This window comes from Nelusetta ayraudi, unplaced genomic scaffold, assembly GCF_046127955.1.
Source record: "Nelusetta ayraudi isolate G7.1 ecotype Tasmania unplaced genomic scaffold, CSIRO-AGI_Nayr_v1 ptg000010l, whole genome shotgun sequence".
NCBI classification, from domain to species: Eukaryota; Metazoa; Chordata; class Actinopteri; order Tetraodontiformes; family Monacanthidae; genus Nelusetta; species Nelusetta ayraudi.
In genome coordinates, this window is record NW_027466060.1 from 671,279 (window position 1) to 697,457 (window position 26,179).

Genomic DNA, 26,179 nt, shown 5'->3' on the forward strand with positions numbered 1-26,179 from the left:
GGCCGTGCCCGAAAAGAGGCAGAGGAGGAAGCGAGTGCGATGGAAATGGACGTGGACAGCAGGGGGGGGCCAAGAAACGGCGAGCAGAAATTGATGGAGACAAAAGGGGAGAAGTGAAGGAGAGGAGCCTTCATTACTGCCGAAGCTGCTCTCCCCTGGAATCTGTTTATCTGCCCAGTCGACGGGAAGTATGTTATTGGCGCACTCGCAGCGGCAACAATGAGATGGATTCCTCTGAAGTCCACTCCACTAATGAGCCAACATGTCCGAAATCATCATCTTTTTAATTATTTACTCCATTTATACTTGCGCTTCTATTTGTGGCTGTTTTTTTTTTCTCTCTCTCTCCCTCTGTTTATTCCATGTTCATCTGCTGTTGTGTTTTCTGGGTCAGGGAAAAGCTGAGTCTTGTCTTTTCTAATTAGGCCACATTATGATAACAGTCACAAAGATATTTTGAATCGGTAGGGGGAGAAAATGGAAATGCTTGTGCAGTACTGGAATATATCAAGCCACAGGGGATAATGGGCCGGCACCTTGGAGGCTAACTGACTGTACTGCTCCTTCCAAGACAGTACTTCCATTGTGTAAATTGTATCTACATCTACATGCTCAGCCACGTGTAATACAACACTGTGCAGCAGTTATGATGTCCAACAGCAATTGTTACACACTGAACGCCAACTTCAATTTGACACATGCTTTCAAGGTTTTGAACTTCTTGGACCAAAGTTGTGGACTAGTCAACCAAAGGACTGTTTAAAAGATTTCATGTTATAAAAAAACTCTCTTTACCTGATTTTTTTTGAATGAGAAAAATCAATCCTTTTTTTTTTTATTTAATCAATTCTTTTTGCTTGATCCACTTTTAGAAGACACAGTGGTGTCACAGATGGCACTGATTGATGACTTGTCAAGTAAAAGCATCAGTTTTAGCAAGAAGCTGAATATTTGCTTAAGCTGAATATTTTAAGAGGCTTAAAACTTCAGTGCAGGATGAAAAAGAAAGATCGGGAAAGAGCAGATAATGTGACTGTTGAGATTTTCTGCTTCATGTTAAATTTTACTTGAGGAATGCAGACAGACATCACAGACGCTGTGTATGTTTATGTGGCGGGATGATTGTATGGATGTTGAACTGTCTAACAATCTGCCCTGAAACCACCCGACTGTCAACATAAAGATTTTTCGGATGACGACAGACGAGCCGCACATAGACCAAAGGCTTGTTCACCCTCTGGTGCGTGCAGCTGTCTTTCTCGGGACACGCCATGCCAGACTTTTGGACACTAAAACCCAAACCGGGCTCTCAGAAATAAACCTTAAGGACCTTAAGAGAGGCCACATTGCCACCACACCCTTATCTTTCACTCAAGTGTTCCCCAGAACACTCACACTGGCTGGTCCAAGGCTACAGTCAAAACCAGCGCGATAGTCAGCTCTGCTCTATTATTCTGTTTTGTCGCTGTCTGTTTTTCTCTGTATTCAATGTGAAAACTCTGTCCTGTCTTTGCTCTACCTGGCAGACTAATGAAAGGCGCCCTGACGGCCACAGCCACTGGTCAGGTTCTCCATTATTTGGGTTAAAGCCGAGCCGCAACCGGAGCTATTTTAGGGCTCCTCGCTCCCGCTTGCCCCTGTGCTTCCTGTATCTCTCAGAGGGAACACAGAGTCATTGATCTCTTGCCCACCAGCTCTCATGCACCCAAATCCCCTCCGACCGCCCACCCACCCCTAGAACCTCAAAGCTTCCTTCGCCAGCAGCACCCACCCTAAAAAAATAAAATAAAAGTACACCAACTTTGCTGCAAGTAAAAACAAAACATCAGCTGGAAATAAATTGAGTTTAATATGCTGCTAGTACAACCCTGAACCCTTTGAAAGTGAATGCTCGGGAGAAAAACGAGAAATCATAATTTATAAATTAAAGACCCGGAGACCTTTGCCGTATGCAGTGTTTGGGAATATTAAAGTATTCCTCAGGTATGTGAGCTGAAACAAAGATAAAATGCTGGCTGACTCTCCAGCCAAGCATTAAATAGCCTGGCTGAGTACCGCTGCAGCTGATGATGATGAACAAAGAGCCCATGTGCCTCCCTTTGAGAGAGAATATTTTTCTTCTCCAGTATTTGCTGTGCCGCAGCTGCTCTGAGGAGGCTTCTTTTTTTTTTTTTTTTTTTTCCAGTGGATCATTTAGTTTGAGATTAACTGCGCACAACTTTTCCGAGTGCCACAGCAGACCTTGGTATTTTATTTGATAATTTCTGCAAATGCTGGTTATCATCAGGTTTAGGGAGATGCTTAGAACACGGGCAGCAAAGCCGGTTTAAAAGAAAAACATATGACATCACACAGTAGTAGCTCACAGTGGAGTGTCTTATTGCATACAGAATGTTGTTTTTTCACCGGGTCGGGGGTCATTTGGCAACCTGCTCTGGCTTGCTGCTGACAGCAGGAGACTCGCATGCTTTGGAAAACACAACATCCCCAAATGTCTGCCACTCATCTTCCACCTTCCTTCAGCCTGGGTTAACGCGGTGCTCCTTTCTATCAAGGAAAAAGTCCCAACACTCCACTAAATGTCAGTTTTCACTGTAAGAGAAAACTGCACAAGGTGTGTGGGTGCACGCCGGGCGATGCGTGCTGCCAACTATTATCTGTTCTACGCAGGGCGTTGATCTCGGAGCGGCCCGAGCCAGAATTCACTCGGCCTGAATTAGAAGGCCGGGTTTCCTCGCAGTGAGGTGACAGCGCTAATTGCTTCGTTGCCGTGCCAGTCAGCTTGCGCGTGTCATCCCTCATGTGAGAACGCCTATAGGACTGAACTCCTTTTGAAAGGGACACCGACACCTAAAGCACGTCTGTATGTTAGACAGGCTGAAAGGTTAAAGCCGAAACAAAATCCTCTCCAGTCTCGACTCGTGCAGGCGCGCCGCTAATCTGTGGGCTCGGAGAGATTTGTCATTCTTCCGATTTACAGTGGTAAACATCTTCAAATGCCTGTAAACCTCAGTCTTGAAAGGCTCAGCGGCTACTGTCGACGTGTGGCCCCTCCTTACGTTAAAGTGCTTGTCATGTAAAATCAACACGCTTATGATTAGCTAAATAAAACATAGCTGTTTATTTGCACAGACTTTAACCCAAAAAACGTGCATATATCTTTTTTTATATTCCATCCCACACCAACAGATCCATTTGAAGTGTTGCACAATGGGCCTTTGAACCGACCCGGGCACCAGTGTGCAGGAGGGGAGGAGTTCTCAGATGAGATATTGTTACTCATCTCGTCACTTTTGACGTGCGTTCTGTTTCGCCACCGATCGGAGTCATTCACTCAAACGTCCCCCCCGCCCCTCGTCCACTCCATCATCACAACAGTTTACTCTGGCCTTCCCTCTGTCGGAGGCGTCCCGCCGCAGACTCTCCTGCTATGTCTTTGTTTGTTTTGGTAATGGATTCCAAGTTGCCATTGTCGTCCGAGTCACTCGGTGATTGATGGAGGGAAAATTCACCTTCTTTTCACCCCTCCCACTGTCCTTCCGCACGGCCAGAGGAACAAGTTTATCTTATTCTCCCGATCGTGTCAGATGCTCATTTTTTTTTTCTCCCCCTCGTTTTTTTATTGTTGCATTTTTTTTTGGACCAGCAGACCGTGACGTTAAATGCGGAGGGAGTCCTATCTGAGAACAAGGTGCAATCTGTGTGGCGATGACACCGCAGCTTTCAAAGGGACGACCGAGATGATATGCGTGGACGGTTCGGGGGTCCCTCTATTCATTGGCCATGTCACCCCATGGGGGAGGACTAATTGGTGGCCCCCCCAAAAGAGCGCCCTGCTTTGTCCCCGGCGCTCACAAAGACATCGGGTTGCGGTTGGCGTAGCGGATGGGGTGGGGGGGGCGGCGAAGGGGGAAGCGAGGAGCAGGTTTCCCATAGAATACTTGGCTGGGATGAACTGGAGGGGGCCATCGCCATTAGGTTGCAGCGGGACATGACACACTCATTCTCACGCACACACACACTCATATATCCACACACTCTCAGTGGGGGACTCTGGTGCCAGTTGCTGGCCTCCTCCTCGACAAGTCTGACCCACATAGTCAGCCATGTGTGAGGCTTCCCTTTATCCCGCAGCCCCAGCGGAGGCACTGAGTTATGGGTGTTCCGCGGTACTCCCTTGCCCTCTCGGCTGGGGCCGCACTGGGGCCCCCGCGTGGGCCGACATTACCCCCCCCCCCCCTCCTCCCTACCCAAGGACAATGAAGAGACAGGGAGTGAAGGGAGGGGACGGGTGGGGAGGGTGAGCGACGAGGGCGAAAGGGAGAAGTAGACGGAGGTGCGTGGAGTGAATAATTGAGAGAGGAAAGGAATATTTGAGAGATGACGGAGAGATAAGAGGAGAGGAAAGTGTTTGGGGTGAACGAGGCGGTCGGCGGGGGGTTGGGGAAGGGGTTGCGTCTTGGGTAACGGAGAGGGACGAGATAAGAAACTTAGACGACGGTGGGGTGAAGGTGGGGTCAGAGATAGGAATGGGAGATAGTAAGATGCGCAAAGAGACAGACGGGCAGAGAGACAGACGGCCAAACGAAGAAGAGAAAAAAGGTCCACGCCAGCAGCAGCAGCAGCGTCAGAGGTTATTGATCGCAGAGAGCGGCTGGCAGTCTTCAGCCGTCGCGGCCCGGATCCTGAGCGAGGTCGTTAGCATCTGCCAAGCACGGAGCCGCCGACATTAGCGGCTCTTTAACAAACTCTGTATTGATTGGGGACTATAGAGGGAGACACACATGTGTACCCCGGGATAATGTCTTGTATGTCATTAGCACCATTGTTTCCCCCAGTGACACAGCGCACGCCGCTGTGAGCGGCGGACACACCGGCACTTCCAATTAGAGAGGCCTTTGCCTTCTTTTCTTTTTTCTCCTAATTTTTCAATATTTCTCCGTGTTGCGCTCTGTTTTTATGAGCCTCTTAAGCCTATCGCCCGTCAAAGTGTTTAATACGGGCCGTGTATAATTCAAACGTTTTATGAGGTTAAAAGCAGCCGACAGAGCTAATGTTAATAGTTTATCTTAAAGGCATAAAAGGTGTAAATCAACGGGCGGTAGATACAGCCACGTCACGGATCATTGAACGCGCTCTCATTCTCTCTGCTCGCCGACGTTTCTTCTCCCTATTTAACCATGATTAGTGCCCAGTCTGGCTCTCAAAGTGCGCAGTATAATTGACAAATGACTTTAGTTAATCAAGTGATTGTGGCTGATGATTACTGAGAGGAAAAGTGTTGCCTCACATGCGGCGTAGCGGGTCAAGCGCTCGCATGATGAGAGCATCTTGCAGACATTTTCAGATAAATCTTTTTTTGCAACGCAACAGACCGCCTCTGTCACTGGTGGGTAAAATAGCTCTTCTTTTTTTTTTTCTTCGTAAATCATGAAATAACACTAGCAGGGTAATCTCTTGCCTGTGCGCTAGCATTGACGCGAATTCCGATCAAGATGTTTACGTTAGCGGGGACAAAAGCAGCCCGCCTGTCAGATCTCCGGCCCGGCTGAGCTATTTGTTTTGACGTTTAGCGGCATCTGTGTCCACAGTTGCAGATGAAAGTTGATGCGGGCTTAAAAGCCTTGTTTCCTTTAGCATTCTGATGTGCGCCAGCTGCCGTGTCTTTAGGTGTATCTGCAAAGATTAAACATTTACTGGAGTTGGACTCGGTGGAAACTGTCAGATGCTAAGATTGAGATTTGTTTCAAAGGCGGCGCTCGCGCAAATTACTAGCGGCAGTCAGGAATGTATGGCGTGTAAGTGTGGAAATACTGTTGGTGGCGACCACTTTTATGTTGCTTGATTAAAGTTCTATATTTATCACCGGCTCACTTTTTTTTTTTGCACTCTTTCAGTGTGCCTGCTGATTGGAGTCATTTAGAAAACAACAATCGCGCTGTCTGACTCTGTGTACGGGTATATGTGCGGTTGTATATGTGGGGATGTGATGTCTGGGTCGCACACACACACACACACATGCACGTGGACACAAAACCGGTAGCACGGCATCAAAAGCTTAGACGCTATTTGTACGACGCGCGCTCGCTTCTGGAAACCATTTTGGATCAGGCTGAAAACCACATGAAAGGTCTGACCCCCCCCCCCACCCCGCCACGACCGTACCGCCAGCGCGCCCTCACTCTCGCCGCCGCTGCTCCAGCATCGGCCGAGTTTACCGGCTCTTATAATCAGGGACAGCAAAAGCCGCAGATGAAAATGGCCAGCCGATCGCGTCTCGCTCGCTCCAAAGGAGACGGATACATGTGCAGGCCATTACAGCCCCCCCGCGTACCCTCCCTCCTCCGACCCCCCTCCTCAAAGACAGCTGCTGCCTCTGGATCTCCGGACTCCCTGAAAGTCTCTGGCATAAATGGAAAGTAATTACCATATCAGAGATCAAGACTCTGGGCTCTGACACCACTTTTTCAATTACTCAGACAGGTTGTTAAGATGCAAATTCAACAAAATGGCTGAAACCCCCCAGAGAGGCACGTCGTTTCACACCCAACGCTTGCTGCTTGAGTTTCCTGGCTCATCACATTTTGACAGACAAAGAGTGCCTCGCGGGGTGATGCGGGCGTATCTCTAATTCATTTTATTCGTTAGCGTGACGACCCTGCGTGTTATCTGAGGGGGCTTGGGGTTGCGCAAGATCGCAGCATTCAAGTCTAATTCACTTGTGCAGAGCGTACATTTTTTTTGAAGTTAATAACGCGCTGCGTGACTTTCTTTTTGTCGCGAGATCTGCGTTTTCCTTACAGCGCCGTGCGTTTCTGTTTGCCCACTCGTCGAGTCGTCTTCTAACCCGAGCTTTGGAATCCAGCTCATTCAAATTTAATCTGCGGGTTTGTTTTCAGATTCTCAATATTTGGACTGCGTGGATGATAGCCTGTTACTCGGATGAATAATGCAGAGGGGGTATACAGAGCCGCACTGTACGCATCGCGCCGTAGTTATGCAAATAGGATTTTGCCTTTAGCTACAAATCAGAGGAAATGATCCGTAGTATACGCACCGAGAAGATGTTGGAGATATAGTACACAAGGAGTTCAGCATTTAGTCCAGCTCCTCCAAATTGGATCCAATTGGCGTCTACGTTCCTTTTTCTGCTACAAAATACATGCACGCTTCAAGGCCACCATATCTGAGATCAATCAGTGGGGCAAACATGTCATGACTTAGTTTGTGGCTTATACATTGGATCATTAAGAGCTCTGACTGGTAGCTCCATGTGGAAAGAATATGAACGAGAGCAGGAACAGTGATGAAAAGATGTGACCGAGCGGGTCGCCGCCACTGCCAGGAATGCTGGGAACAGTGTGTGTGTGTGTGTGTGTGTGTGTGTGTGTGTGTGTGTGTGTGTGTGTGTGTGTGTGTGTGTGTGTGTGTGTGTGTGTGTGTGTGCTGATCGGTGTCAGGGCTTATAGCGGGCAAATGCCTTGCTGAGGTCATGCCATGCAGGCTGCCGGGGCCCAGTCTTCTTGCTGCCACACACACACACACACACACACACACACACACACACACACACAAAAGCACAAGCGTGCATTGATATTGCTATGACTGACTTCCATTCGTTTTCTGTTTTGTTGTGCAGGCTGAGTGGAAAACTGACCCACTGTCAGCTGCTGCTTTGCCTCCGCAGTGAAGGCTTCACTCTGCATTTAATCATCAAGGCTTTGTGAACCAGTCAAAATGTCCATCAAAGGTTGGTCCAAGTATACCAGAACATACACACAGTACACACACACACACACACACACACACACACACACACACTAGGGAACGGTACCAGAGAGGGTCTTGAGGAGACTTTCTGTGTCTGAATTGCTGTCTGTTCACTCTCTGTTGCCCTCATCATGACAACCACATTATGACTGAGCTTAATTGTTATCTGTGTGTGTGTGTGTGTGTGTGTGTGTGTGTGTGTGTGTGTGTGTGTGTGCGCACACGCACGCTCGTGCTCTGTTTGTATAGTCAGAAAAAGAGAGAGAGAATGACAGATACATAAAGGCCTTGGTGTGCGCTCATGTGCAGCATGTTAATTTAGTGAGTCTGTGTACCTTTGAGTGCGGTGTGTGTGTGTGTGTGTGTGGCCATGCCTGTGGTGGTATTGTTATGTGCTCAAGTGTATCGACAGGATGTCTCTCTTCGGCGAACACTTAAGGTAGAATGTCTTCATTCTACCAAGGAAACAAATTCCCAGTTTCCCGAGAAGCACCGAAGGGCTTATGTAATAATTCATTGGAACTTACATATTAAACACACACACACACACACACACACACACACACATGCACATATATATACATATATGATGTTCACCTGCTCCCCCTTGACAGTCTTTACACACAAGTCATGCATAATGCAGATGTCACAGGGGGCTTATTGTGAGGAAAGTCTGACTCTGTGATAAACGACGTCTCACCGGCGCCGCCCTGTTGTTTTGCATCTGCTCCCATTTTCAGAGTGAGAGAGGCAAAAAGACACTGTGGCGATCTCATTTTTATTTTCTGCCGTGCCTCTGAGCAGCTCTCATTATATCTCCGTCTTCTTTAAAAACATGCTTATTATTGCTGCGTCTCTATGTTTCAAAGTGTTTTTTTTTTTAATGCTGCATATGGAATCATTCCTGACTTTTCCATTCATCCCCCCCCCCCCGTCTGTCCCCTTCCTCCCAGCACTTATCTCATTACTCCCATCTGTAAATTATTTGTGCTGCTGTCCCCCTTCATCACACCCTCCCACCCCCATGAACACATTCACAGAAAAACGCTCATATTTACTACCTACGCTCTCCTCTCCTCTCCTCTCCTCTCCTTCATGTCCCACTTTCTCTCCCCTCTTCTCTTAAGTAGTGTCACCGCCCTCGCTCCTCCGCAACCAACGCCTGCACTACTCTCTTTATCCTCACCCATTCGAGCTACTCCCTGTCAATAGAGCCTAGCCTGGCTGCGCAAACTCACATTTTATTTAAAAATAAATAAAGAAATATATGTATATATATGTGTATATGTATATATATGTATACAGCCCATCCTTGTGCTGTTGGGTTTTTCACAGCGGCCTTGGCCCCCTGATCCCTGGCTGGCTGATTCTGAGTTTAACAACGAGCTCAAGTCGGCCTCCGTACTCAAGTAGAATGAAAGAATGGGCAAATGGAAGCAGGGCGACTCGGGTGAGAAAAAATGAAGGCTGGAATTCAATTTTGTATTTGCTCAGGGACAAACTCACCGTGGCGAAACGGGGAGAGGAGACCAACAATCTCTGAAAAGGGGAGAACGTCATCTCCTGCCGAGTCTGAGAGCGTTAGGCCGGCCAGTGGTAGACGTCACCTTTGCTTTTAAAATAGTTAATCTGCTACTACGGGGACAATGACTGCTTTAAGTCCCCTCTCTCATCTAAGTCCCTCCCCCGAGCTAAACCCCTTTAAGGGACATTGCTGGGATTAGCTGGCGTTGTTGTTGTTGCATCTTTTCAGCGTTGCAGCGTCAGCGTTGATACAAAAAACATCACTTTGTGCGCCAGGCGAGCTGATAAATATATAAATATACCAAGATCGCATACGGGTTTGTAATCTTCTGGTGTTGTGCTGTAAGTACGGTGAATAAAATCAAAAGTGGACTTGGTGATCTCAAAGCGATTGAGTTGTTTTCACGGGGCCTACCCACAGATGGCACGCTTCCCGTTTTTGTCTTTGTTCATTGAAAAGCTGCTGAGGGAAAAAAAAAAATCACAGATGATTTGTATTTTGGGGATTTGTTAGTATCTTAAAAACAGAATTGAGCACATGTCTTATGGCACTTGTCTCATGATGTTCTCACGTTGGGTTTCTTGGCTGCCTCCCTCAGACAGTGTTCAGCCTGTGGGTGGAAAGCCATCAGGGAAACGTGAGACATCTGTGGCTCATGCCGTATTTTGTGCTGTCTGTGTTGTCATTTTTTGTATTTTTTTTTTTATTATAATATCATCGGCGATGATGAAACAAACTGTCCCCATGTCCGAGATTATTTCTTACCCATTAGAGATTAGGCCTGGCCATTTTCATTAAAAAGGCCGCACCAAATGCATTTGAATGTTTTGAACACGCTGAGGTAGATAAGTAACACAAACTGCGGTATGTTGCAGGAGGACACACACATATAAATGCACTTGTTCTTTCCTCCATGGAGTCTCAATCACCCAAATTACGACTGTTGAAATTGTTTTTTTTTTTTTTACAGCTTAATGATTTGTGCCTGCAGGGCCCCTGAATTCATCATGCATTTATTTTTTTTTTTTTTCCCAGAAGGTGCGCACAAACCATATGAGGTAGTCAGAGAGAGAGAGAGAGAAAGATGCCCCAACTGGAGACTTATTGTCAGTAAAAGAGTTTTTTTTTTTTTATTTTTTTTTTAAAGAGCAAACGTGTTGACAGAGAACATTTTTGCAAAAACATTCATTAACATCTTGTGACTGGACAGACATTTTAATTGTCTGTGTTCCTGCATTGCGTTGATAAATGCGCTACCGCAAACAATTTCATTTGAGAGCAGTACAGAATGAGCAATCATTTTGCAAAGCAACTACAAGCCCACGGCTGCTTCTGAAAATGTTTCTAAACTCACCTTGTTAATTATAAAAATAAATAGATAGATGAATAAATAAATAAATAAATAAATAAATAAATAAATAAAAGGCCATATTGTTAGAATGAGGGATGCAGCTTTGGTTATGCCAACAGCTTACTGGAAAGGTGACAGAACAGCCGGTCTGAATGTGTTATCAATTTGACACTATATATACAGTATATTATATAGAAGCTTTGTCCTTTGTGCAGGTATGAAATATTTCACTTATGTTTTCTGTCAGTTGTATCCAGATTGATTTAAAAACAAGGCCGCAGCCACAGTAGGAACAATGTTTGACATGCAGTTTTTACAAATCCAATTTAAATCGGATTTTCACTGATGCTCCTCCAACAAGATGCGCACCAAACAGAATTTAAAATGTCTTGCGTGGCAGTGCAACAGACAGCAGTGAACCCAGGGGGGGAGGGGGGGGCATCGTCTCAGACCATCTGAGCAGAGTTTTGCTTGTTCACAGAGGAAAATGTTTGTCATGTTTGCCTGTGTGCCCACCAGCTCGGTAATCACCGTCCCCGGTTGTTGTTGCGAGGGAGGTTGAGAACGTCTGAACAAACAATCCACTGTGATCGGCGCGCTGACACACTGCAGACAACCTTTCTCTGGAACGAGATATAAATCTGATATCACCGCCGTCCAAAAAAACTGGCAGCTTATTTATTTATTTATTTATTTATTTAATTTATTTTAAACCCCAGTAGAACAAAACCACGGCTGTGCTACCTCCCAAAACATTTTTCTGCGTTAATCCATGTACAAGGCTCTGTTCTTCCTCTGTGGCAGTCTTTGTCTTTGAAACCTGTCACCTCTGACCCCTCTCCTCAGCTGACCCTCCTCCAGCGAGTCAGTCGTGGGTCCTCGTGGTGAGCTGCGGCTCTGCGGCACATGGGGATTAGCCGCTGCTGGCTGTCGGTGCAGCCCGGCTCAGTTAACACACGGCCGCTCGCTGAGCATTTCTGAAACCGATCTTTTAACGTCACACGAGCAGCTTTTTTTTTGTGTCTTTTTTCCTTGCCGTACCTGGACCTGGTTTCCATGTCGCTGGACCGGAAATGGCAGGTGGCGACTGCACTCCCTGCGAGCGGTGTTGATTACTCCATGGCCCTGAAATGAGCTTTGAATCGCATTAATATTCCCATCCTATTGTAAACACATTGACATGCAGGGTCTGTGTGTGTGGGTGGACGTGCCTGCCAAATCTACCTAAAGACCATGATAATTGCCTCCTAACCTGTCAGTGCGCGCTTTCCAATTTATCCCATTTATATGCTACAGGAGAAGGGAAATCTCTGTGGCATCATTTCACAGATGACTTATCTCTAAAGAAGGAAACATAAAATGGAATGGGGAAGTCTTCTGGAATGCCGCACTGAATAGAAATGAAGTGTGTGTGACTGCCAATTAATAAGTGCAATTTGAAAACAAAAAAAAATACTGATTAGAGGCATTAGGAGCGTAAAAATGTGCATCACACGCACCGGTGAAATTCATAAATGATTTCATTTAATTATATTGCACTTATTATTAACTAAGTAAAATAAACATAATGGAATGTAATTAAATTTTTTACCAACAAAAGCAAAATATCAGTTGATTTGCAAGAAATTAATAAAATATAATCATACATGTTCTCTAAAAGAATTTTCTTCCAATTTTGGCCAGTTTGTAGCTGTTTTAATATATAGATATTGTATACAGTTATATGACCTGTGTTCTAAACAGCTGATATTACTTGGCTGGCAAGAGGAAAAGAAGGAAAAAAAAAAAAAATCAGCTTTAGGGCTGATTATCCTCCCCCATCGTTATCCTTCTGCAGATTTAGCGTCCTCTGGGTTTTAAGGTAAAGATTTGCATTTACTTAACCCTCTTTTAAAGAGGAAACTCAACAAGAACAATAGCCCGCTTGCGGTTATGCAGTTCTGATGACGTGTGAAGTTCAGATGGGGGGCAGCTCTGGCAGAGACGGAGGGGAGAAGCTCGGGCTGTGTGGCACGAGGTGGATATAAACAGACAGTGACTGTGTGCTGTGTGTGGTGTGTTTAACTGTGGAAGCCGACTTGAACCACTCAGCAACCTCACCGGCTTCGAGCGGAGGTTGACACCCGGATGAGGTTCACACCCCGACAAGCCAAAGGCACAGACCAACCTCAGTCACACAGGGAAATTTTTGGTCAGCTTCCTGCGTTGTTCCCCTCTGTGAACAACAATCTTGGCCATGTGATGAAAAAAATGAATAAAATAAAACAAACAAGGCTCTTGTTAATTTCTCGGTTGGATCAACTGGTGCCTAGACTCCTTCCTCAGAGGAAAATCACTTACTGCCCTCCATCTGCATTTCACGCCACAGCGACTCAGGAAAGTGGAGCTGCTTTCCTTACCTGCGATTAAGCATACAAAATTAAAAGCAGCAAACATTTTGGCATACCAAAGAATTAATATGATATATAACGTAATGAGTTAGAGCAAACCAGTGGGCAAACTATAGGATGCAATCCTCTTTCTCAACTTCATCAATTATACTAAATCAGTTCCCAAAGTTCAAACTGCTTCACTTTTCCAAAGTCTGCTTTTTGTAAAGAACAGAGGTTTAAACTTAAAAAAAAGAGATGACTGACAAAAAATCAACTCCCTGATTGCCTGGTTTGGAAAAGTCGCTAACCTTCTGCGGGAGCGTTTCTCCCCCACTCCTGAAGACAGCTTGATTAGAGAGGCAAGGCGCCGCAGTGCCTGACCGGATAGCTCCCCTGCATTGTTTTCTGCTTTAAAAGTTGCATGTTGATGGAATTAAATGCACAAACAGTTAAATGGTTTAGGTTACCGGATGAGCAACCTGATCCTCTTACGGCTGCGGGGGCCCTGCCGCTCTGTCGGCGAGGCACAGATTGTATTGTCGCCATCATTCCGAGGGCTCTGACGATGATTGCGTGCACGTCTGCAGAGCCACGGGCCCTGTCCTTGGATTAGAGACGGTGGCGGTGGTGGGTGGTGCTGCTGCTGGTGGTGTTAATGGTTTGGGTGGGTGAAATGAAGATTGGTAGGATGGATGGAAGGAAGGGTGGGAGGGGGAGGTAGGGTTACCCAGGGGACTCATCAAAAGAAGACAGAATGAGGGGAACAAGAAGAAAGGGAAGAAAAGAGAGGAAGGGCAGCGTCCCCCCCTCTCCCCCCTCCCCACCTCCCCTCCTTCCCTCCAAGGCCGGTGTGACAGCTGAGGTCTGCTTACTGTTGCTGCTTTTTCAGCCCGGTGGTTATTTGAACCCTGGACAACCCTCCTCGCTCCATCCTTATCTACATAGAACCCCCTTCCCCCCCAAACTCCTCCCTCATCGTCAGTCTTTCGATTCCATTAAGTCGATTTACATTATTTGGACAGACTCATTAATCACGTTTCCCCTCGGTTACAATCTGCTTGTCAATCTCAGTTCCAGTCCAGGAGGGGAAAAAAAAGCAAGAGGAAATGACGGAGGTAAGGAAGGAGGGAAAAAGGCAGTGGTAGACAGATGGATGAGATCCTGCCGCCGGGTTGCCTCAGACAAACAGCCCAAACGAGCGCAGTTGACTGTGATTGCGGCCCTCCCTGCTTTAAAGATATTTTGTCTGCGTGAGGGGGAAGCGCGCTGGTGTGTTTATCTTTAGAGGCCAGCTGGACAAAGGGGAGCCGGAGAGGAACTCCGAGAGAGAGGAAGGGAGAGGTGGGCTGAGCGAGGGAAGCCAGGGACGGGTGCAGACATGGGAACGGTGGAGAAACCAACCTGGAGAGATGTGCAGTCAGCGGCCATTGATGACGAATTGCCCCGACGCAGCCAATCAGGGGAAAGTGTAAACTGTGCCAGAAGATGCTGCGGCTCCAGCTGGCAACGTCTTCCCGCTGGAGGAGTCAAGTACGCTCAGCGATCGCTCGGGAAAATCGTTTATTTTATTCACGCGGCTGCGGCTGCGGCAGCGAGGGTTTGACACGCAGGAAGTGGCCCCGCGTGCCTGACCTTTACGTGCAAGTAGGTGTTTGGTACGTCTGGGCAGCAGCGCTGGGCTGGAAGGACTCGGAGAGAGAAGACATCAGCGGTGTGCCGTGGGGCCGCGTGGGCCGTCTTACTAACAGCCCAAACTATTGACTCTCGGCAGGGGGAAAATGTCACGAATCATTTGAAAACTTTTGGACATTTTTCTCCTCCGCACTCCCTGTCTTCTTTGGTGACGGTAGCATTTTTTTTTTTTTTTTTGCAATCTCGGTAATAATGGCCTGAGCATTTTTTTTTAATTGGCTATTTCTGAGTTTAAGACAAAAAAAAAAAAGGTTATTCAGAGCTCCCAGGGGACTGAACACCTTTGTTGCACCACTATGTGGTTGACATGAGTTTTCTTTTTCCTCCACTTTGTACTTTTTTTCGTCATTCATTCAATTAGAAAAAATATCAGACCATTTCTCTGGTATCAAATGTTAAACCAGCAACCCAACAGGTGACACAAGTCCCATCTTACACCCGTTTTCAGATCTTCTTCCCTCCAAATTCACACTGTGAATGAGATGGTGTCAACTCACTGTTCTGGGAGCTGCTGCCGTTGTTAGTTTTGGCCTAGTTTGATAAAAAACAGACACTAAATCATCCTAAAAGAAAAGGCTGGAAAACGCAGGTGTTTGGTCCTGCTGCTGCTGCTGCTGCTGCCGCGGCTATAAATCAACGCAGCTCTCTTCTCAGTCGTCGACGTTTGGTGGAGAGAAGCGCCTCTTTTATCTCTTTCAAACACTAAAATGTTTGCCGGGATAAAAAGTGGCTCTTGCAAGATGTGCAAGATTTGTGCTTATGATAAAAAGCGACTTTATTTGCTCTCTGCTGTCCTCGTACAAGTCTCAATGCCCACTTCTTCTTTTTTTGTTGCTGCTGAAATCTGATACATTTTTTGAATGTTTGAACACGTTATATAGCTCAAAGGTGACAGCCATCAACCATCATCATCACTGTCATCATCGTTGCCGTCATCATCATCATCATCATCCTCATCATCATCATCTGATCTCACTGGATCCTGCCTCCTCACAGTGCAGAAAATAATGATCTGATTCATGCTGTTGAGTCAGATCAGATTTTCAACCTCAGTTGCCTTCATTATGAAGGTAGTCTAAGTTCTACCAGACTTCCTGCAGGCCTTGATTTGAGTCAGTCGGTCCGTGCAGACCAGTGCAGGAGACAGGCAGACGGAGAGCGACGAGGAAAGGCTGGATGTTTTTCCGGACTTTGATTCAAAGGAAGCAGTAATCTTGGCATTAGCTCAACATGGCTGTGAGTGGGCTTTCCCCCCACTCGGCACTTCCGTTGCGTAAAGCCCCAGAGCTGCAGGTAAAGCACACGCCCACCATCTGACCCATCTGACTGTAACACAATGCCTGTAAAGGAGAGGGGTGTCGGGGAGGAAAGCGAGTAACCACATGCGGGCGCGGGCGGAACAACAAGCTCCACAGCAGCAGCAGCAGCAGCAGCAGCAGCAGCAGCAGCAGCAGCAGCAGCAGCAGCCGTCCTGCTCCGTCTCTTCACACCCCGTCCTTAATTATCAGCCAGACTGAGAACAATATCAGGACCGAGGCTCTCGCCACCTTCTGTCTGGTTCCCCCTCCCCCTCCCCCTCCTCCCCATCACCGCCCGCTCGCCCCTCTCTCGCTTTATCCTGAAGCTGTCAGGAAGTCGTAAATGCAAATCGTTAGATGTTGCCATGTGGGGAAACGGAAGAGGTTAGGAGGTTACAGGGTTAAACATGAAAGCCAGACGAATTGGTTGAGGTTTAGAGTTGAAGCCCCATGTCTGTGTGTGTGTGTGTGTGTGTGTGTGTGTGTGTGTGTGTGTGTGTGTGGCGTATTCTCATAAAGTCTTTGTCTGCCGAGTGAATTGAAGCGAGTTTCACTCCCCTCCCTTCAAAATAGGCAGGGTGTGTGTGTGTGTGTGTGTGTGTGTGTGTGTGTGTGTGTGTGTGTGTGTGTGTGTGTGTGTGTGTGTGTGTGTGTGTGTGTGTGTGTGGTTGGGTTTAGTGTGAAATGGGAGACGTTAACGCTTTTTAATCGTTCCCGAGGAACGACACCCAAGTTGGACTGTGAAAAAGAGAGAGGAGGAGAAAAAAAAAATTCACTTACTGTATGCGCCAACTTGCAGACGGCGAGGCCGCGGAAATTATGCGGCGTTAGCGTAAAGCAGAAAGCCGCCCGCTTCTCACTTTTTCGCCCGTTTGTTCGCACGCGGACAGGAGAAGCCGGGCAGATTTTTAACAGTCACCTAGAAATAGAGTGCGATCAATGTGTCTGTTTTTCACCTTTTTTGCTTTTTTTTTTTGTTCTGTTGTTGGTGGGTGAAGCTCCGAGATTTTCTCAAGTGAAAATTTACGCGGCGATAAATGATTTCGCTGAACTTTGGATTGGTGTTGAGTCGAGCGCCAAAACAGAATCTTTAGTTTTTCTTCCTCTTTGCTTTCCTTTTGACCTTCTCGGTATTCGCTGATTTCATCCTTTTTTTTTTTAATGAAAAGAAATATTATTATGGATCGAGTAAGGCGAAGACTATACTGCACCACTTCTGGACGTTGCAGTTTCTCTCTGCTGTCCCTTAATTAGAGGTGCACACTGTGTCTGCCATCCGTGCCCTTCGCTCTAAAGCCGACCGTACGTCGGCCTGGCCTGCTTTGGCTCATCTTAGCCTCAGCCCACATGGGAAATCCACGCTGATGATGTATAGCTCCATCTACTGAATTAATGCCGGCCTTCCATTAGAAAAATTGCATGACACAGCTGATCCAAGAAGTCGGCGATCACTGAAGACGCTGTGACGCAGCACGGTAGCGGGCTTATCGGAGAACCTTCATCTACGCACCGAGGAAATGTTTCCCCGCTTGACGGCAGCGTAGCTGGGATGGCGGTCCGCGCCCTGTCACAAACGCTTTGAAATGATTTGCCGCACAAATGTCAATGAGCGTCTGCTCATTTGAATGCGTAGCGCATTAAAAGGGAGTGATTTAGATGTAATTGCGCGCCGCTCCCCTGCAGTTGCTTTGTCATTTCCAAGTCTCCGAAGAACAGCCCGAGTCCATTGATTTAGCACACTGTAATTACAGCGTGACTGCCGCGAACATGAGAAACAGCGACGCAAGTCTCTGCTTGGAGAGGCTTTAAAAATAAAGAAGAAAAAAAAAAGAAACGCAAGTTCAGTCCACGACGTGGATGTGTTTGATTTTCCTCCACTTTGCTTCTCTGTTTCGTTTTGTCCTTTGGATTGTGGAGTCTGGAAGCGCTCCACGCTCCGAGACTTCCCTTCAGGAAGCTGCATGTATTTTTAGTTGTCTCATGTTGGTGCCGTCATAATTAGCGTGCGTTTCCCTCATGCAACCCAAGAAGCTAAAGGAGCTATGGGCACTTGCGTTACATCATTTACAGTAAGGCAACAAACAGCAGGAACATGATGTGAATTGTACTTTTTTTTCCCCCTATGCTGATCACATAACATTTTTAACTGGATTCACTTTTCATCCCTGAGGGTGTCTTTCTCGCTGCTGCATCAATGATTCGGAGCCGTGCAGCTCCTCAGCTGCTTCCTCATATTGATTTTTTTTTGCGATCTCATTATAAAGAACACACCTCTCTGGTGGCCCCGAAATTCAAGCAGCTCATTACATGGACTTGGCATCCATTGTTCATTAAACTTATGCTCCGTTGCGAGAGATGCGAAATCTTTAAGCCCTATTAACATCTTGGCCATTCAAAGGAAACAGCGCTTCCTGTACAAAATGTGTGTTTCGGTTGTCAAATGAGGCCACGCGAGTCGCTGAGTGCTGCATGCATGGTGGCAAAAACCATTGTAAAATGTAGTCAGAGTAGTAGACCCGTTCCAGTCCCATGTGCGTACAAACCTAAAGGGATTTTGCTTATAGGCTCATAGCTAATTGTTACAGGATAATTAGCCTACACCGCTAAGTAGGCTTTGTTGATAATGGAATGAGCATTATGCATATCTGCTTGTTGTTGTTTTTGTTGCAATTCATAGCCGTTGTTCGCACAATCAGGGATTTATTTGCAGACTTAAACCATGTTAAACTTAAAGAACGCCTGCTTTGAACAGGGAACGGGCATTAAAATACTATTTAAATGATAGGGGTTAGAAAATGGCCTGCCTTTTCCTACAAATGTAGATCTATTTGTTACACTTTAGTAAAGAAACTGCACCGAAGACTTGATTCTGTAAGCGAGAGGCTTGAGGGAAGGATTTCATTTCCTATTAGAGATAAGACTCGCCATTGGCTTGCGTGTTATCGTGAGTGTCTTACAGCTAGTTAGCAGCGGACCAGCGCTGATTGGCTTGACTGTAACAAGGTTAAAACACAGAGCCAGTAGTGTCCTGAGGGTTTACAGCTCCCCTCCTCCACCACCACCACCTTTTTAATCATGTCTCCATGTGTATTCTTGAAGGATTTCATTTTCAGCTGCTTTGCCTCTTTCTTTAACCTTCTTTTCTTCCAGCTTGTGTTATTTGTCTGCCATGAGACTAAAACACAAGGAAGCAATAGCCTTTGTAAGTCACTCCCATGCCATAAATACAGCACTCAAAGCTCTTCCTCATACAGTTGGTGACATAATAATATAATAATGCTAGCGGCAGTTGCCATTCCGCTGCCAATGGACATATTGTGGCTGTAATTTGCTGCACATTGCGTTACACATTTTCTTTCATACGCTGCTCATGGTCGTCTTAATGATCTGCCCGCCAAGCATTGTTGTCTTGTTCATTACTTCAGAGCTGAGAATGAGTTGCAGTATTCCTCCAATATGGTACAAGGAGATAACAACATTCAGGCAGATTCATTCTGCACGCTGGCAATATAAGAGTGTCTCTGGCCTGGCCTGGCGCGCCGTCACGCGGACTGCAGCCGGATTGAATGTCCTGGCTTTATCTGAGATGATTCATAATGCTATTGGATATGATGCACTAACACAAAACAAGATCCTCTGTTATCAGGATCACAACATCACGGGCTAGCGCTGGACACAGCTGTGTTTACTTTATTCACTTTCCAATACTAATTTATGTTGCTTTTCACTGAGGAATGGGATTTATCTGAACAAAGGGGACATGTGAAGTAAGCGGAGAACAGTAAATTGAAGGTAACCAAGAAGGACTGACCGAGAAGGTCAAACAGTCCCAACTTAATAAGAAAACGCGACAGAGCCTGTGTGCTCGTCCTGTGCCTCCGCTCTCTCCAGACCAGACCGGACCAGCACATTACTTTAATACAGATTAGCATCATGCTCAGTCAGATCTGATAGGCTGTGAGCTGTGCAGCAGAAGGCCAGCCCGCCAGTTATCAGCCAGGACACAGGCTCAAACACTTAGCATAATGGAACCTGCGTCAAACCCAAGCCGAATGCCATTAACCCAAGTGAAAGTATTCTATTAAACAGCAAATGAAATCAGGCTACGTTTGCAGACTCCCGGACGGATAAACATGATAAACTGTGCCGTGCAGCATCATGCACAAGCTAGGATGGCACTGTCATCCAGCTAATGCACTAAATATATTATTATCTCAGGTCTGCTTTGCATCAGCGCTCGGATAATCGTGCATTTTGATGGATCGTTGGAAAGTGGCAGAGTTCAGACTGGCTTCACTGAGTGGCGGGCGGCAGCAGAGCCGGAGACTGCGGCGGGCACACAATGAAGGCACCGCTAGATTGCATCGCACCTTTTTTAAACTCTGAAACGCACCTATTATGGAGGAGCACGGTGCCGTGAGATGCGAAAAACTGCGCCAGACGGACACAACAGCAGAAAGTAATCACACCTCTTATTCAGTCTCTGCAGGCCATCCGCCTGTTTCCTGTGTCTGCTTCTCCACTTCTTTCTGTAACAGGAGGCAAGGACAACAACTCAAACAGCTGCATGTGCGCTGAGCGCTGGGGACCACGTTGGTCTTGCACTGACTGTCGTGAATTCTTACTAGTTGCCTGGTATTGATCATGACTTCTTCGTCAAGGTTTGCCAAGAGCGAGGATCTCCATCTTTCCTTCAGCTCTCCTTCAAGCTGCGATATACGCAGTTAAAAGCCATTTAGTGAGCCTTTGTTGAATATCGACTTTGAGACTTTTCTCATTTGGAGTCTGCGCTTGTCAAGGAAAAAGGTTTGTAACTATCCCGCTCCTGGGCCAGGCGGCTATTGTTTTATTGATTTCTCATCCTCTTCTACTTGTGGGAAACTACCCAAGAAGCAGAGTCGCTCCTGCCTCTTCCTCTCTCAGATAACCAGACTAATTTCTGCAATGACCCAAGGAACTTATGCATGAACAACTGCAAGTTTATGAAACTTTTCCCTACTTCCTTCCTTCCTTCCTTCCTTCCCCCTTCCTCTCTTCCGTCCTTCCTTCCTGTGTGAACCAAATCCTTTTTATTATTACCCTGTGAAAGATACATAAAAAGTCATTTTAGGGCTCATACATTTTGAATTTGGAAATGCTTTACTCGGAGACTCAGAAATGGCCCGCTGCGTTTTGCATCTCCCTGATGATGGCTTAGATGCTGTTTACCCAGGACGAGAGCCCGAGGAGGACGTGCTTAACCCATTTTTTGGAGTCTTATCTTCCCAGTGCGCTTCACTTCTTCTGTATGAGGCTAGGAATTTCTAAACAGATTGCCATATGTTGTTTTCCACTCCAGAAAAACCCTTCTTAAGAAACGATGCCTTGACCACCTCGTCCCACCCCATCCCTTCCCCTCCCCTCAAAGAAAAACTGCGGAGTGAACGTTCCGGGATTGCATCGTGACGGAGCGTAGCATGGGATCGTGCGGAACTGCCTGAAGGCGCCCCACAGTCGGTCTCGCTAGTGAGAGTTTCCAAGTAAAAAGTGCATTATGCCGTGTGACAGTCTCAACACCCCCATTGCTGCTCCTCAGGGTGCTGTGCATCAGTCACTGCAGCTCCTCTCTCCCTCTCTGTGGAGTTAATGTGGCATTTAGCTCAGTGACATTCTGACTCCCCCCCCATCCTCCCTCTTTTGCTAGTACTTCGCTTGAGTTGCACCGCAGGAGAAACACTGAGTCTTCGTGTTAAAGTCCATCAGCGCCCACTGCTCTTTTGACCAGGGTCACAAACTAAGTACTGGTCGGATTAGTTGGACTCAAAGTAATGACACTTCTGTTTTGGTCGGCGGCGGGTAAACAGGTTGATGTCAAATGACCGGAAAGGTAGTGGCATTAGACCCCAGAGATAACGAGATGAAGGGAGAAACAGTGAACGCCGGCTGTGCCTTTCATCAGAGGCCTTTTGCTTTCGCCCAAAACCTTCGCTATCAGCCGCCTCCAGATTGATTAAGTTGCCCCTGTTGTATCGCAGCCTGTGATGATTGACAGGCCTAGAAAAGGTTTTGATATTTAAATGTGCACGCTCACTCTCCTTTTTTCAGGGTCAATCTGTTAAGCACCAGTTGTGTGTGTGTGTGTGTGTGTGTGTGTGTGTGTGTGCGCGTGCGTGTGGCTGGAGTTGGGCTTTATGTTTGTGTGCAAGGATGAATGTGTGTCGCTAAGTTGTGTGTGTGTGTGTGTGTGTGTGTGTGTGTGTGTGTGTGTGTGTGTGTGTGTGTGTGTGTGGTGGGGGTCGCTCATAAATGCTTTTTCGCCAGACGAAACAGTGGGAGAGTCTCTGCGCTCTCAGCTCTTTTTTTCTTTTCCCAGCCCGTCTGCCAGAGATGAAAAGAAATAAGACGACGACGATGACAAGAGTAAGGATGGTAATGGGAGGGCTTATGTGGATCCTCAGGCCAGAGTAAGAGGCTATCTTTAGCTGCTCAGCTAGGCTACCGTCGCCCCCGTCATGGCTAACACGTACACAAAGCAAGTGCTACAGGCTGGTTAGCGGTTGCGCTGCCGCTACATTTATTTAGCGCTTCTGCGCGGCTTATGCACAGTGTAGCGCCAAAGTGGTGCTGCTTGGTTGGAATGTCGTCATTAACAGCACATACCAACCTCTGGGCTCAGAGGCTTCAGTGGATGTTTTGTTTAATACATGTGGCGCTAGCGTGAAAGTGGCTGGTCAAGTATTGCACCTGAAGGACACCACGGAAGCAGCCTGAAACTCCAGAATGGGTCTGTGGTTTAGGAAATGTTGCCAGAGCCTCCTGTCACATGGACAGCAAATGGATGAAACCTCCGTTTTGAATGAATTATCCATGTGATTTACAATCTGACTCATTGTGTTATGTCAGCCCCAGTCTGGTGTATCTTCGAGCTGAGCGAACCGTCATTCTGAAAGCTTTTAGCGCCGCGGAACCAAAGGACATAGCATCTGGAAGTGGGCTGTAATGAGGAATTACTTTAAGCTTCGGTGGCTGTTGTTTCCTTCATTCTTGTTTTTCTCCCCGTGCAGCCCCGTCTCACATCTTTCAGAGAATGCCTCAGCAGGCAAACCTGTTCTTGACCTACTTTAAAAACAATGCAGTCAGTTGTTATCTGCCCCCTCCCCCCCCCCGTTGATTTCCACTGGTGGCGAGGTGGGTGTGATGTCAGTTTACTTTGGATCACTGTCAGACAGCCAGCACTCATTAACCTGCCCCGCTCTTCCCCTTCCTCTCGCTGCCGCTGCTCCCTGTTTGCCTCTTTCCACGGCTGCTCGTTTTCAACTCTCGCTCCGTTATCGCCTCGCGTTCACTTTTTCCTTCTTACTCCCCCTCCTCCCAAAGCTGCGGTACGGTGCGTGTCTGCGGTGCATCCTGGGAGGACGGTATGCGTTTGTTCGTGACAGATAATTGTTTCTAATGAATCAGAAGCGCAGCAGCGTGCCGAGGCCCTAATGTCTCCCTTGATCACGGAATCAGTTCCGCAGATGGAAACCTTATCTCCAGTCACAGAGCGGCGCGTCTTTGTCGAAGCTGCCGTCGTCGTTGGCGCTTTTTGCATCTCTCCTTCTTCTTCTCACCCCCTCCCCTCCCCCTGTCATCCCGTTGGCCCGCTTCCACCGTCCATCGCTTCTAAAAAAGAAGACGTCGGTCTGTTTCTTGGCTCGCCGTCCAGCGAGTGGGGCCTCCAGCGACGGGGTGCCACATTCATGTCCGCGTCATTGTCTCCCAATAATCACACCATGATGGATTACCTCCATACTGGTATTCATGTGAAAGGCCTGTCTAATGGGGAGAACGGAGGGGAGGGAGGGGAGAGACCGGCGTGCTTTACGTTGGCGGGAGGACTTATTGCGCTGAAACGATACGACGCCGCGTTTTCTGCATTTTTCACACTTGTACGTAGATTCCAGCGTGATCATTGCTCACACGCGGACGGTCAGGCTGCTCCTTCCTCGCGTTCTTTCCATTCCTTCCCTCCTGGCGGCCTCCTGGGTCTGGCCAGGCAACTCCTCTCTGTCTTCTCCATTGTGATTTATCTGTCCGGGCCTGACAAGCGTAAACACCTGCACCCGGAATCCTCCTCATCTGGGAGGCCGAGGTGTTTGGATGTGTTTCATTTCCCCGCCCTTCCTCCCTCTCCTCCCCCCAACCTCATACAATGGATCGATGCTTCACCGCAATCTTCCCAGCTTGATTTTCACACCTCCTCGCAAAAATGGTTTCCCGTCAGCCCGACCGACGCTGAACAGGTATTACGGCGGATGATGTTCTTAAAGTCTGTTAGGATAAACAATCTGGTGTTTGTGCGTCTGGGTATAAAATTGTGGTCTGGTGCTGGGGGGGTGGGGGGCGAGTGTGGTGTTCACACGCGAGTGTGACGTCTGTTTTTGTTCAGTCACGCTCTGGCTGTCACCCGCTTCTTAAGTTGCTGTCATTCAATTTTGGTAACCATGACAAGCAACGCAGATTCTTTTTCTGTGTGGATTTTTTTTTTTGTCCAATCTACTTTTATTCTGGTTTGAAGGGCTGGTTGGGTGTGGAGGCGTGCGGCTGCTTTTGACTGAGGTTTCTCCCTCCTAATTGTTTGCTGGCTAACACAAATAACTGGAGAAATACTTCAGCATAAAACCGTCTTTTCAGAAAGAGTGTCACAACACTCCCAAGTTATCTGTGACTTGTTTTCTGGAACTTCTTCACAATGACGAAATACCTCTGTTGATGGTAATTTGTGTGTAATGGTAATTAAAATTGATTTTCTTTTCTTTTTTAAAAATCTTTGTTTTACCGCGTCTCCAAACTGATGCATGGAAACGCACTGTGTGTTCTCGTGCTGGATGACAAAATTCCAATTGGAGAGACAAAAAGCAGCGACCAAATGTGATGACTGCACACTGCCACTAAAGTCCCTCCGCCCAGCTTGGCATTCATGTCGTCTGTAAAACCTTCAGCAGCAATCTGTGGACATTACCCAGGCGACCAAACAGAAACACAGACAGTCTCCACTTGTAGTGAGGCTGTCAGACAGGGTTTACTAAGAGATGCCCCTTTGAAGCCTCCGTATCAAACAGACTCGACTATGATGAGAAGACCCGCCTGCAAGCAGACAAGGAAGTCAAATCAGGGAATATTATTTCTACTGCACAATTTTCGATGGCAAGACTCGGAGTGCAATACACTCACAGGTCAGCTGCTCAGATAGAAGCAGATGCATTGCAACAATAAATAACACGTGGCAAAATGGAGTTGCAGGGATCGGTGTTGGAAAACATGAAGAAAGATTCCACTCAACTTAATTAGTTGAGCCTTTTTGATGCCCCAGGTGCTTGTTGCACCATTGCACTCCGGTCAGAAAGAGCAAACGCTGCAGCTTGAAGGGCAACTGGATGTATTTGTGATCTTGCCCTAACTTAACCTTTCTACTCCAAGATGACCAGGATGACTGAGAACCTTCACAGGCACTGCAGCTTGAAGTTTTCAAAGACCAACAATGCACTTGCGTTGTTCTTGATTGCGTGGCTTAATGCAGGTGACATAAAAAATACCAGTCCTATATCAAACACAATTGATATCGTCAAAATTTAAACCAAAAGGTTAGACATCGTGTCATCAAACAAACTGCCGTTCCTTTCTTGCTCCCCAAATCAAAACAGACCATGGCTTCTTCCTGTCACTCGAGGAAAAAAAAAAACACAAAAAAAATGTGCTCCTTTGACTTTGTTTCAACTCTCAGCACCCGTTGCTACAACATGTTGATGCAACCGTCATTAGTCCTGATGGCGTGTTTATTGTGGGAGCTAATGCAGTTGGCTTTGGCTGCACCCACGGGACTTCTCGGTCTGGGAGAAGCGAGTGGCTCTGATTGCGGCTCTGTTTTGAGTGGTATTTGTTTATCAGTGCTTTGCTCCTGCCGGGTTTTACGCTGTCGCGCACGTATCGTCAGCCACAGGCGTTCGCGGCGAGCGGGGAGAGCGCCGCCCGTCTCTTTATTACCTGCTGGTGGCCTGCCGCCAGCCTCCACCTTGATTAACTCTCCCATTTCTTCATTACACACATGAACACACTTAGGCGGACTCGCGTCCAGCCACTTTATCACCGCGCGGGAGGTGTGAGGGAAGAGCAGAAAAGGTTTTCAAAATGTTATTATCTATTAAAAGCC

At 47.1% G+C, this 26,179-nt stretch overlaps 1 protein-coding gene across 6 annotated transcripts in view; it reads left to right on the forward strand.

Annotated features, from left to right (window-relative positions):
* sema6a (sema domain, transmembrane domain (TM), and cytoplasmic domain, (semaphorin) 6A) overlaps positions 1 to 26,179 on the forward strand; it is a 103,860-nt gene that overhangs the window by 15,647 nt on the left and 62,034 nt on the right. For 5 of the 6 annotated variants that reach the window (XM_076019476.1, XM_076019480.1, XM_076019479.1 and 2 more), the window contains exon 2: positions 7,640 to 7,750. The exons of the other annotated variant lie outside the window; for it this stretch is intronic. The gene's annotated coding sequence lies outside the window, so the exon portion shown is untranslated. The remainder of the gene's footprint in view (positions 1 to 7,639; positions 7,751 to 26,179) is intronic. 6 annotated transcript variants of the gene reach the window in all.